Genomic DNA, 12303 nt, shown 5'->3' on the forward strand with positions numbered 1-12303 from the left:
TGAACTGCAGCCTTCCCAGGGGAGGTACACTTCAGTTTGACCATATTTCTTGGTCAACACAACTTGAAACAATATTTACAGGTGAAAAAGCCTACACTGTTGCCTGCAAGTTGAGCTGGACTGCTTGTCCTTCATCCTGCCATCTGCAGGGTTTGCTGTGAATCAGAAGCTCTCTGCTCCTAAGAGTTTTGGAGAGGAGAAAGGAAGCATGCTCCATAATCATGCACATTCAGTGGTAGTTTTCATGAATAGCTAAGTGGAAAAGGAAGCTTTCAAGCAGTACAAAGTCTGCTGCACTTTACAAGAAGCCCCGAGGCAGGCAGGGATTATTTTGTGCTGCAGGAATGAAATGCAGCCTCTTTAGATAGAAGCTGTTTTATCATAGAGTCCCCAAAAGAAGTGGCATTTTTAGAGACCATGGGAGCTGCACTGTCTCATCCATGATAAAACTACAAAATGACAGGAACTTTTAGGTAATGTTTGCCTGTAAGGTCAGCAGCATAAGGAGCAGGTAAGCCCGATCTCCGGGCTACTGCCCTTGCGAGGTCACTGCAAAATAAAAAAGTGAGCAATAACAATTCCACCCAACATCTGGGGGAAGCAAGGTGGTGTTCACGGTGGGTTTCACGTGGGAAAGGGTGCGTGACGAACAAAACAGAGTGAGGAACACACGTGTATGACCACCAGCGCATGGGCGTGCAGGCCGACATGGATGATGTCTCTGGATTGCTGCTGTCACCATGACGTGTTCCTAGCTGTTGGCATCACTGACCTTGCCGTGCTGTCCGAGTGCCTCTAAATGAGACCATAAAGCTTGCATTCCCTGAGCTGTTGCTGCCCACCACAATCCAGCTGGAGCTGCAGAGCCCCTGGCACTGCTGGTGAGGATGGGAACAACCTTCCTCCCTCCACAAACCCGTGCCAAAGTTACCTCATAACCAAACTGCAGCTCAGAAAGCAAGTCCTCTGCCAAATGAAGAAATGCAGGGAGATCACTGCCTGAGCTAGGAATACATGACTAGCTTTTTCCCAGGTCTGGAAGAGTCCCAATTCCTGCCCCAACAGCAGGAGCTGCGTGTGCTGACTCCTTGCTGCAGGCTGGCATCTGCTCTGAACAACAGCTAGACAAATACTATTGCTTCATCAATACATTTGTAATTCAACCACAAAATTTAAAAAGCAGCTGAAGAGCTTTGCATGGTAAACATCAGAAAAACACTGCCTTCCAACCCTTCAGCCAGTTGTTCTGTAATATCTGCTGCTTTGTGCTGACAACCTTTTTTCCCTCCAATCATTCAGACACAATGCCTTCAGGTCTGTCTAAGTAATGTAATTTACTGGAGTGGAATTCCCTCGGTACCTTCTGCAGCACTCAGTGACAGTATCATTTATACTCTACACTGTCATGCCATGACACTGACACATTGGCTTTCATCCCTCATTCAGCGCGGAGCGTGCAATTTCACCTTCCATTGTGCCCTTTCGCAGACTGCGCGCACAAATTTACTCCATTCATTCCTAATTACAAACCTCTGCTGAAGCGCTCTCATTAGATTTGTATTCCTCTCTCCAAACGTCAATCTTTTTTTCTTTTTTTTTTTTGAAAATCCCACTTTTTCCGGAGGATCCATCCATTAGCAGCAACCTCCCCGGCATTCCTTCAACCGAGCGCATTAAAAGTGAAACCGGCGGAGCAGAGATGCTCTTAAAAAGCGCCATTATGGTAAATCTCCCTCACCAGCGTGGTTTTTTTTTTTCTGTCTTGTTACCCAGACGGTTGCCCGTGCCCACATGTCATGGGGTGAAGCAGAGCCGGGGCGGCTGCTTCGAGGCAGCCTTTGTGCGCTGGGTGAGCGGGGCACGCCGTGCCACAGCCCTACAAAGGGCTTGCGACGGCGGCAGGGGAGGCTGAGGGCAGGCTGGCTGCTGTGGGAAAGTTAAGAGCAAAACAAGCTCGGGGGTTCCCGAGGTAGGAGGAGGACACTCTGCCGTGCAAGCCAACAGGTTGCGAGAGCTCCCCGGCTGGAGATCTCCACCAGCCACCAACCCTACCCCGTGCCCACAGGGAGAGCACGAACATGCAGCTGGGTTGGACGCGACGTGGTCAGAAAGGGCGCGCTCCGTCTCCTTCGCAGAAAGGTAAACACCTTAAAACATCTCAGCGCCATACAAGGGAAAAAATTACCAGCCCCGCGGTGCCTGCTGATGGTTGCACAAGGTGTCCCGGGTGCCACCGCTAAAAATAGGCCTCGTGGTGATCCCCCCCCTGCCTCCCCGAGGCGAGCCCTGCCTGCCTCATCCCGCTGGAAAGTGCCGAAGCGGCGAAGGAGCGGAGCACGAGAGCCGTGGCCGCATGACACACACTCTCCTGGCCTTATCTTCACAAGCGATCACAGCTGAGCTCATCGCAGCAGCGTCTGTCTGTGTGTGTATGTGTGTGTAGGGGGGGGGAAGGAACCACCCCTACATCTGTGTCAAAAAGGGAAAATTCCACAGAAAAAATGACAACAAACGCTTACGCCGCTCGGCGTCAGCTGGTCACCTACGGGATTGAGATGTGCAGATAACGGTACCAGATGTAACGTGATTCCCTGCAGAAAGCACCACCACGGAAACTCATTATTTCTCAAGTTTTTCCCCACTCCCCCCTCTCCCCCCCGAATTAAATATTTAAAACCTTGATTACCGCGTGAGCTCTCGTGCCTTTTGTGCTTGGCATCAAGGCAGGAGCCGGTCCGGCGGGCGGGCGCGCGCCGCCGCGAGAGGAGCAAGGCGCATTTCAGAGCAGGCAGCAGCCGCGCCACACGCGCGGCGCTCTCCTTCTCTGCTCAGGAGAGGGGGGAGGCTCGCGTTAAGGTAATTCAGAGGGATTTCGTATTGCATAATAAAAGACTCACCAGCGACAGCATCAATATTCCATGGAACAAGCGCGTGTGCCTCTAAGTGCCTCCAGCGCACCACATCCTCTGTGCAAGGCGGCGTTACTCAGAGCGAAAACCTATTGTCTTATTTAGCCCAGTTCTCAAGTCAAACAGGAACACTTCTGCCACGCCGTGAAGCCCGAAAAACCTGGAACCGTCATGAAGCGCCACGAAAGCTGCGATGCTCGGGCTGACACACAACTGAAAACGAGTTTTGAGCCTCCCTCCGTTACCTTCGGTTCTGTAGCTCTTGAGTAGATGCTCTCTCTACTCGTCCATTACACGAATTACATCAAACCGAGAAGCCCGAGATGCACAGGCACACTCATTCTCTGGAAATGCCACAACTGCTTAACAAGTGAGGCAGGGACAGCACCCAACCTTACACCGCCAAGTTATGAATTTCCCTGCAGATGCTGACAACGTCTCTCTTTAATGTTTCTCTTGGCCACAAGCTGACATATCAATTAATGTGGTCATAACAGATTTAGTAGCTCAATATATTTCAACTAATTTAGCGAATTCCTAACCGCTGCAACTACCTGGAAAAGCCACCGAGACAGCAGATTTCAGTACCATCACCCTAAAACCAAACCAAAAGGATTTTACGTGTCAAAAGCTAACACTGAGAATTTGTTTCTTGGTGCTCAGCAGATCTGTACAGATTTCCTTTTTATTTTCTATTTTTTTCCCAGAAGATGAAGTTCTGGATCAGCAGTTCAAGTTACGCCAGAGAAGTGTTGGAGGGCTGATTTTAAAGATCCTTCAGTCCTCTCTAAAGCTGTTTTTTCCAGATCACAGCACAATTCCGCTTCCAAAATTCTTTCATCACCACCTCTTACTTATGCACTAAGCCCAACTCCTCTTTCTTTTTTTTTTTTTTTTAAATAAAAAAACAAGAAGCTGATGAATTAACACAGCTAGACAACACTGCAAATAAACTCCCTCTCTCATTCCAACAGACACATTTACAAGTATTCAAGCACAGGACTCACCAGACAGAGATGAAGCTGCATGCAAGCCAGTCATCAGAGCTAACAGAACGATTATGCTTGCTCTACAAGTTCTGAAGCATTTGAATCTTATTTTTAGTTGTACACAAAGGGCAATAAATGGAAAATCTTATTGTAACCACTGCTTCTTCTTGGCCACCCACACTTCCAACACCTACAGCAAAAGTATATAAAAGCAAAAAACCCAGAACTCACGGCTCATCTGAACAAGGGATGCAAACTAGCTAATTGCTGTTACTTTTTTTCCAATCTGTATGTAGAGTGTCACGATATTCTGTTAACCATCACCGGCAGATATTCACACACAGTGTGTATCTCCTGCGTCAGGGATCCTATGGGATTTTCATGCTTGTAATTAATTGCTTTCTCTCAGTGATCCGATGGAGTTCCTCTCGAAGTTAGCTAACCACTAATCAATTTTCAAATGAGGAAATAGAGAAGATGCCTCTCTCGAACTCTCAGTTTCTCCCCACACCCCAGCCCCAAATTAATGATGCACAAGGAGTTAATGCTTCGCTTACCTGTGAGAAATTATGCTCAATACTCTACCCAGAAACCGGCAATTAAAAAAAAAATCCCTTTACACTCATAATAGTAGAAGAACTTCAAACAAATTGCTGTCAAGGATGATTTCATTATGTTTAAATCCACTTTACTTCAAGTTGCTTTGCATATTACTTTTTAATTTTATCCATGAAACTCCTGTATCCACTACAATGCTGGTTTACCCTCCTCTCCTATGCCTGACTCCTTCCATTTACCCGGCTCCGCAAGGCGACACAAGTATGAACCTAATTATCGTCTGAAAACCTGCAGAAAGCCAACTCAATTAGCTGAGTAAAAAAGAAATAAAGAGAAAAGGTCTGTCTTAAGACCAGACTAAATACGAGTATTGGTGAGGCTACGTCTGGAGATGGGGCGAGCTGACAGTCTGCTGTCATTAATTACCTCGCTGCCCCTGGAAATGCATGGCGATGTGGCCGGGAAAGCCACGCTGCCACACTCGCGCTTCGGAGCTCTTTGCAAATGACAACAGGAAACCCGTCCCATGAGCTCACAATACGCGTTTAACCTCGTATTTTAAGGCAACGTGTCAGCTGCAGGGAAACGCACCTTCACCTGCCCTTCACCTGCTCACCGATGGCCAGCTAGGGATGTCTTCCAGCCCACCATCCTCCAGCGGCCGGCACCGAGCCACGCAGGCAGCCAGCGGCTCTGGGCGCCCAGCACTTTCCGCGGCGCTGCCGAAATCAGGTGAATGCCTTTCTGGCGACGACGCGGGGCACAGGAACGCGAGATGGGCGCCGTAGAAGCGCAGGTATCTAAGTATTATGAAAATAAATGGGTCATACACCACTGAGCTAACAACCACACCACCCCCAAGCCGGGCGCGTAATGACTGTGCAGAGCTCTGCCAGAGGGAAAGGAGAGATTTAAACAGCAGTGAAAACAAAACTGATGCGGTGAGATGGATTTTACTTTTCACCGGTTTGGGTTAGAGAGAAAGTTGAGCTCACCGTCACCCTCTCGCAGTGTTTTATATTAAAAAAGCTCGGCGGCGGCAGGTGAGGTGTCCTGCGGGAGGCAGGAGAGCAGGCAGGGTGCTGCCGCCCGCCCCCGGGGCCGCGGGTCGTGTCCCCTGCGGCAGGAGGAAGTGCCGGGCCAGCGGGCTGTGACTCAGTGCCTCGGGCTGACACACACACACACAAACCTACAGACGTACACACAAATGTACACGCACACGCAGCCTGTCACCTGCGGCGGCACAAAGCCAGCCCCACGGCGCCGCAACGCCGAGTCAACAGGCGGAGGGCACCGCACGCCCACACGGCGCATCCACCTCCGGAGCCACCAACCAGCAAGTGATCGAGGGCCAAACAGGGACAAGCACCAAAATAATTCATCTTCTGATGGCATATGGAGATATATTTTTTATATATATAGAAAATTAACTGATGTATTAGCAGCAAATGCTTATCAAAAGCAGCCTCTGGTCGGCCAGGTGGGACGTCCAGGCTGCCTCAGGTCCAGTGATGCTGGCAGTGCCAAGGAGCATCTGGCTGCACCAAGGGACAGCCGCAGTGATGGCAGCAGTCACCAGCTTTACACATTCTCAAAGGCAGGCAGCGGGAGAATCTGGTTAATTAATCAGATTAATTAGTTGAGAAGAAGTTTTCTCCTGGATGGCAGCACTGGGTGAGTAATGAATGGATGGAAAGCAGGCTCACAGAAAAGGACCTGGGGGTGTTGGAGGATGAAAAACTGAACATGAGCCGTCAGTGTGCACCTGCAGCCCAGAAAGCCAACTGTACCTTGGGCTGAATCAAAAGCAGGTGGTCAGCAGGGAGAGGGAGGCGATTCTCCCCCTCTCCTCTGCATTCGTGTGACCCCCCTGGAGCACTGCGTTCAGCTCTGGAGCCCCCAGCACAAGAAGGACATGGGCTGTTGGAGCGAGTCCAGAGGAGGGCTACAAGTATGTCCAGAGGGCTGGAGCACCTCTCCTATGAAGAGGGGCTGAGGGAGTTGTTTTTTTTCAGCCAGGAGAAGAGAAGGTTCTGGGGAGACCTCATAGGGGCCCTCCAGTACCTAATGGGGGCCTACAGGAAAGCTGGGGAGGGACTCTTTGTCAGGGGGTGTCAGGATAGGACAAGGGATGATGGTTTTAAGCTAAAAGAGGGTAGATGTAGATTAGATATTAGGAAGAAATTCTTCACTGAGGGCGGTGAGGCCCTGGCACAGGCTGCCCAGAGAAGCTGTGGATGCCCCATCCCTGGAGGTGCTCAAGGCCAGGCTGGATGGGGCTTTGGGCGACCTGGTCTGGTGGGAGGTGTCCCTGCCCATGGCAGGGGAGTTGGAATTAGGTATCTTTGAGGTCCCTTCCAACCCACACTACTCTGTGTGCTTCTGTGGAAACGCTTTTTGTTGGCTGTGAGCACAGAGACCAAGGGTGTTGCTGGGGAGGCTGTGGAGGCCCCTGTGGTGGGATGTGCCCAGTGCCTGCACCAGTGACGGTGCTGGCAGCACCCAGCCCTGCCTCAGGGCTGGCAGGCACAGCCCACCACCCACCACCCGCCATGCCAGCACCATCAAACAGGTAAGAAAGCTCCTTCTCCACCGTAAAAATGGCATTGCTTGCTGACTGGTGTCAACCCTTGGACTTCATAGCCAGCCCTCAGAAAACCCACAGGCAGATTCCAATCCCCAACAGGAAAACAGACTATAAAAATCACAATGCCCATGTAGTAACATCACTGCTGCCACCAGTGTGGCACAGAAAGCACCCTGATGTGACAGTGACACATACCAACAGGAAAACCCTCAAGACATTGGCAGCAGAGCTCAGCACAAAGAGGAGTTGCCCATCCGTACAGATGAACCCGTGGACGTGTGGCAGCCCCTGCCAGGACAAAGGCCCCATTTCCAAAATAATCTTGGATGTGGTGTGGAAACACCAGCAGTGTCCAGGTTCAGCACTGAGTGAGTGTCTCTCATCCCCATCTCCATTATGCTCCAAGTCAGATATAGGCACTCCCAAAGTGACCATGAAAGCCCAAGCTCCGTGCTACCACACAAAAACACAAACACCAGCGGAGAGGGGACCTTTATTTTAAAAATGACATTTTGTGGCCGATATGACCACATCTCACACCAAAGGCCGGTGGTGACTGCTCAGTAAGATAAGAAAACCTCTGTCCTTGGCCACAGGCATTCTGCCTGGGAACAGCTGGGTGGGATTTGGTAACCAGAGTTACGACTGTTTGGTGAGTAGGCTTTCACAAGTATGTGACATCATCTTCAGAAATTTGATTTCCTTTTTAATTCAATAAAGTTACCTGACCTTTTAGCGCGGATTTAAAAAAAGATAACATTTTTTCCCAGTCCCTGGTGGTAGGCGGATGACACCAAAATCTGCATCTTCAAACTTCACATTATTTACATCTGCCTACAGATGGTCGCAGGACAAATTTCAAGAAATCTTTTTTAAAAAAATTGAAATATTCTGAAGAGCTCATACCTAGCAAATGTGAATTTCACGTAGAGTTTTTCTGAGTTTGAGTTTAGGGTTTGTGATTTTTTTTTGAACAAAGCACTTAAAGGCCCTCACTGAATTCTCAGCACGGCGTAAGTAGTCCCAATTAGGACAATTTATTACGCTCAGAATGCCATTGATTGGTATGTTATTTTTGCTGCTTGTAAAGGAAAAGAAAGCTGGGTAAAACAAAGCAAGAAGTGCGAGGGTAGCGTTGAAATCGCTGTGAGCAGCTCTGCACATCTGCAGGAAGGCACCGTGAGTGCCCGACCATCCGAGCAGGGCCCTGCACGTGCGATGCCGCTGGCGATAGCTCACGACCACTACCCAGGAGCCGTGTCTCAGCCAAGAGCACAGCTTCTTCTTAAATCCTGCACTCCCTCATTATGCGCACGGTCTAACCTCGCCGTGATTAACTCCCAGGGGACCAAGAGAAATGTGTTTTTTTTCTTATCTTCGCACATGTACTGTAACGGCGTTTAGCAATCTGCTCTGTCAGAACAAGGGAGAAGACTTCTGCTTTAAATTAAAACATCAAGAGATATTATTTTCACAGAGATCACATCAAACAGAATCCTACTAGCATTATAAAAATGGAATAATCAATGGAAGAGGGGAAAGGTGTACGTGCTTACTAAATACACTGCACCCTGGGAAAAGCAAGAACAATATGACTGTTACAGCTAGGTCAAGCTCTCTCCAACAGGGCTAATTAACAAGGGAAAATTCAGTGTTTTTTTTTTCTGTTGGAATTGCTGTAACAAGGTAATTGCTACAAGCAGCATTTGTTATCAAAAAGCCAGATGGAAGGCTTGTGAATAACACTGAGAAACCAAGGGAGCACCTGATGGCTTGCCCTGTGCCCAGCTCCCCCAGCACAGGTCTGCTCGTGCAACCACTGCAACCCCAGCCGATGACCTACGAGGTGACACCTGCACCTCCAGGAGTCAGAGCACGTGGCATGTTCCAAAGGTTTGGTGTATCTCGAGCACAGACACAGTAAAGATAAATAAGGAAGGCACAAAGCTTATGACAGCTTCTAAATCCTTCTGCTTTTCAACTTTATTTGGTCCTCGGCCATGGCTTTACTCTTGGAAACAGAGATTTCTGATTATTCACGGCACGAGAAACAGCAGGACAAAACTTCCTATGCACTTCTACCAGCTTGCTTTGGCTGTGGACAGGGAACGGGTGTTTTTCTCCATTTATGTCCATCCAGTTTCTGTCTGCTTCTTCACATCTGCTAAGAAGGATGCCATTTTTTGGTTAGTTCCTCTGAAAGGGTTTTTATTAGTGTATTTGCAAGATGCCTCATTACAGGCTTTTCAGAAACCATGAGAAAAGCCTGCGAAATTGTGAATAAGGCTTCCAAGTCCCATGACAATGCTGCTAAGTAGGGCTAATGAACAAAGGGTTGTTTCTGCCTGCCTAGCTGCTACAACTCATATTTTTAAGTTTCCTTCCCTTAAGACAGGCACTAGAAACATGTTTCAAGTGTGATCCAAAATTCTCACACAGTCAGACAATGCGTGCTACTGGGGGTTTGTCTAATAGCTGCACCATTTATTGACAAGCCCATAATGAAATGGCAAGACTCCCCCTTTTCCAGCAAACAAAATCAACAGAACACCTTCTAAGGTCTCTTTGACAGCAAATTCCCTTTCTCCACTGCCTAGAGTTTCATTGTTATTTCTGCTGATAACACCAGAAAATGTTGTCTCTTCTCTTTAAAAATCGACTTCCCATAAGCATTAAAAAATCCAGCACTCCTTTTGCAATAGAATTTCGTTTTAGTTTTGAGTGCTGCTTGTAGTGTCACAAAAGCAAACAAAGTACCTCACATGAGGTAGACTTCTAACATAAATTCTTTGCTTCTAAAATACAACTTTTTTTGAGAAGCAATATTACAAATTAGTTCCTGAGATTAAGAATGGTGTCAGCAAGCACTCAAGCAAAACTGGCCAGAATGAGTGGTTGACTTCACTCTCCTGCCCCAATTAGTCATTAAGCTGCAGAGCATGAATTTATTACTGCGGTGAAAAAACAAGGGCAGGATGCCAGCCTTGCTGACCAGCATGTCAGCGCTTATTTCAGGAGAAAAATGAAAAGAAGAAAACATCCCTTCTTTTACTTCCAGTTGCAATCCCCCGTATCCTCCCCCATCTTCCAGTGTTTTTAAAGAAATTCCCACTTCTGTCCTTTTGCCACTCGGTAGCTGTGGCTCGGAAACATCCAGACCCCACAGGCAGCGTGACAAGATTTAAGATCTGCGCGGTCACTGGACAGCAGATGTCCTTATAGAGGCTGGGGTGAGTCCTGCGCCTCGCACCAGCGTGACCGCTCATTCCCCGGATTCCCCTGTGGTTTTTCTGGTGGCGTTACCCGACCAGCTGCCGGCTGTCACCTCTGCCCGGGCAGGCGGGAGCGCAGAGCTCGGGCGACGCAGGATTCAGATGCATCGAGATTAAGGAGCATCGCTGCTGCTGAAAGGCAGTGTGGTGTGAGCTGAGCAGCCCCGGCTCTGAAGCTGGGCGATGGGTTTTGTGTCCGATTTCTCTTCCCTTCCATGTTTTCTCTTCTGTTCAGAGTCCTGGATTACGGCACAACTGATGCTGGCAACTGCTAGCCAGCACAACACTGCGAACCACAATTCTGAATCATCTCTGGTTCAGATGATGTTTTGCCAAGCTGCTCTATGCCACCAGCCAGAAAACAAAAAACTCCCAGCCACAATGGGATTTGCTTTTTATTTATATATAAATATATAAAATTGAAGTTGTACTTAAGCCTTTTTCCCAGCTCGGTGGCTCTGGGGTGTCCCATCCTCTGGACTGCACAGCCCACCACATCCATGCCATCCTCGCAATGCTCCAGAGGCTCCTTCCATCCCATGGATCCCCCTCCAGGACTGCTTAAAAAAGGGTGAAGCCAATTGCTCCCCTCTAGAGCAGCCCACTGACCCCTTCCCAGAAGGACACTACATGCAGCCTCAGAGGAAGATTTAACCACGCTGAGGGTAAATGTGTGCATGGCACCACAGCCGCTCCTCATCCTGGGAGGAAACATCCACGTACACAACACACACCAGGAAATACCCACACAGGGCAGGTTGGAAGGGGTCTTCAGCCCCCTTTTGTCCCTAGTAAATCCGTGCACAGCTTCCTCCACCCCACCACAGCCTGTGCAGCCAAGCACAGTTCTTCCTGCATCAGTCACATTTTCTGTCTGCATTCAGAAGCAGGTACAAACACGCCATGTCCATGCCCTGCCCCTCCTGAGTGACGAGCATGCAGGCAGGCAGTGGGATTTCACCAACAATTGCTAACAAACCTGCAGGTTCCCGAACAACACTCCTGGGCGGGATGACCACCCCGTGAGGGCAGCATTTTTCATGTCTGTTGCTGCTGTGTGTCAGCCCTGGCTTTTGGCGGGGCAGCCAGCTCTGTGCCCCACACAAGCAGCTCGCTGCAAGGAGCTGGAGTTGGCAGTGCAGACACTACTGATGCGTACAGAGCCTTTCAGGGCAGCAGTCTGAAAGGAGAAGCAGCACAGAGCCAGGGCTCCCCCGAAGGAACTGTTCTGGAAACCTCAGCAAAGAGGATGATACGGTTTTTATGATGGGAAAAATACAGGGATGCCTACAGTCCCGCTGATGGCATCCAAACTCACACGGAGCACGTGTGCCTTCAGCCCAACGCAGCAAAGTAAATGCACACAAACGTATCCAGTTGTGGAGAAAACCTACACGTAATTAGGGGGATGGGGTGAAGAGAAGCTATTTTGAGTACTTTTTGCTAAGGCTTACTATGGCAGCAGAACACTTAGAAAAGCCTTCAAAATGACAATCACCATTTAAGTTAAAAAAGCAAGAAACTACTTCAATAACAATTTATTCGCCAGCTAATGTTTGCTGTTGAATTACAGCTTTTACAGTATTTTTCTGAAGTATGATGTTTACTGCCTCCACCTTGCCTCCCAAAACTCTTTTTCTTCTTCTTTAAATAGCAAGGAATTTGAGTCATGACTTACATGTAACTTTTCTAGGTTCGGCGCTGGCTAAAATGTTCTCACGATGCAGGGAACAGGATCAATGGAGAAATTAAGAGGCTACAGCAATCCATTAAGAAGTGGCCCTCCAAAGCTTTGCAGGGCAATGTTCTGGAAAGTCAGTCGGTATCAACCTAAAATAAAATAAAGGCACCCATTAAAAAATTCAAGCACTGACTCCTCACAAAACTCCTCTGCTTTTTCCTTCCAGTTCTAAACACAGTTAGTGTGGGAGCATTTTTTTTAACATAGAAGGTCTCTATGTCAAAGATGACAATTACATTACGCCAAT

General features: G+C 48.6%; 1 protein-coding gene across 2 annotated transcripts in view; it reads right to left on the bottom strand.

Moving 5' to 3' along the window:
- BACH2 (BTB domain and CNC homolog 2) overlaps positions 1 to 12303 on the bottom strand; it is a 188665-nt gene that overhangs the window by 72598 nt on the left and 103764 nt on the right. For both annotated transcript variants that reach the window (XM_084284252.1, XM_084284253.1), the window contains one exon: positions 11994 to 12145. The gene's annotated coding sequence lies outside the window, so the exon portion shown is untranslated. The remainder of the gene's footprint in view (positions 1 to 11993; positions 12146 to 12303) is intronic.

This window comes from Netta rufina (assembly GCF_964035555.1).
Source record: "Netta rufina genome assembly, chromosome: 3".
In the NCBI taxonomy this organism is placed as follows: domain Eukaryota; kingdom Metazoa; phylum Chordata; class Aves; order Anseriformes; family Anatidae; genus Netta; species Netta rufina.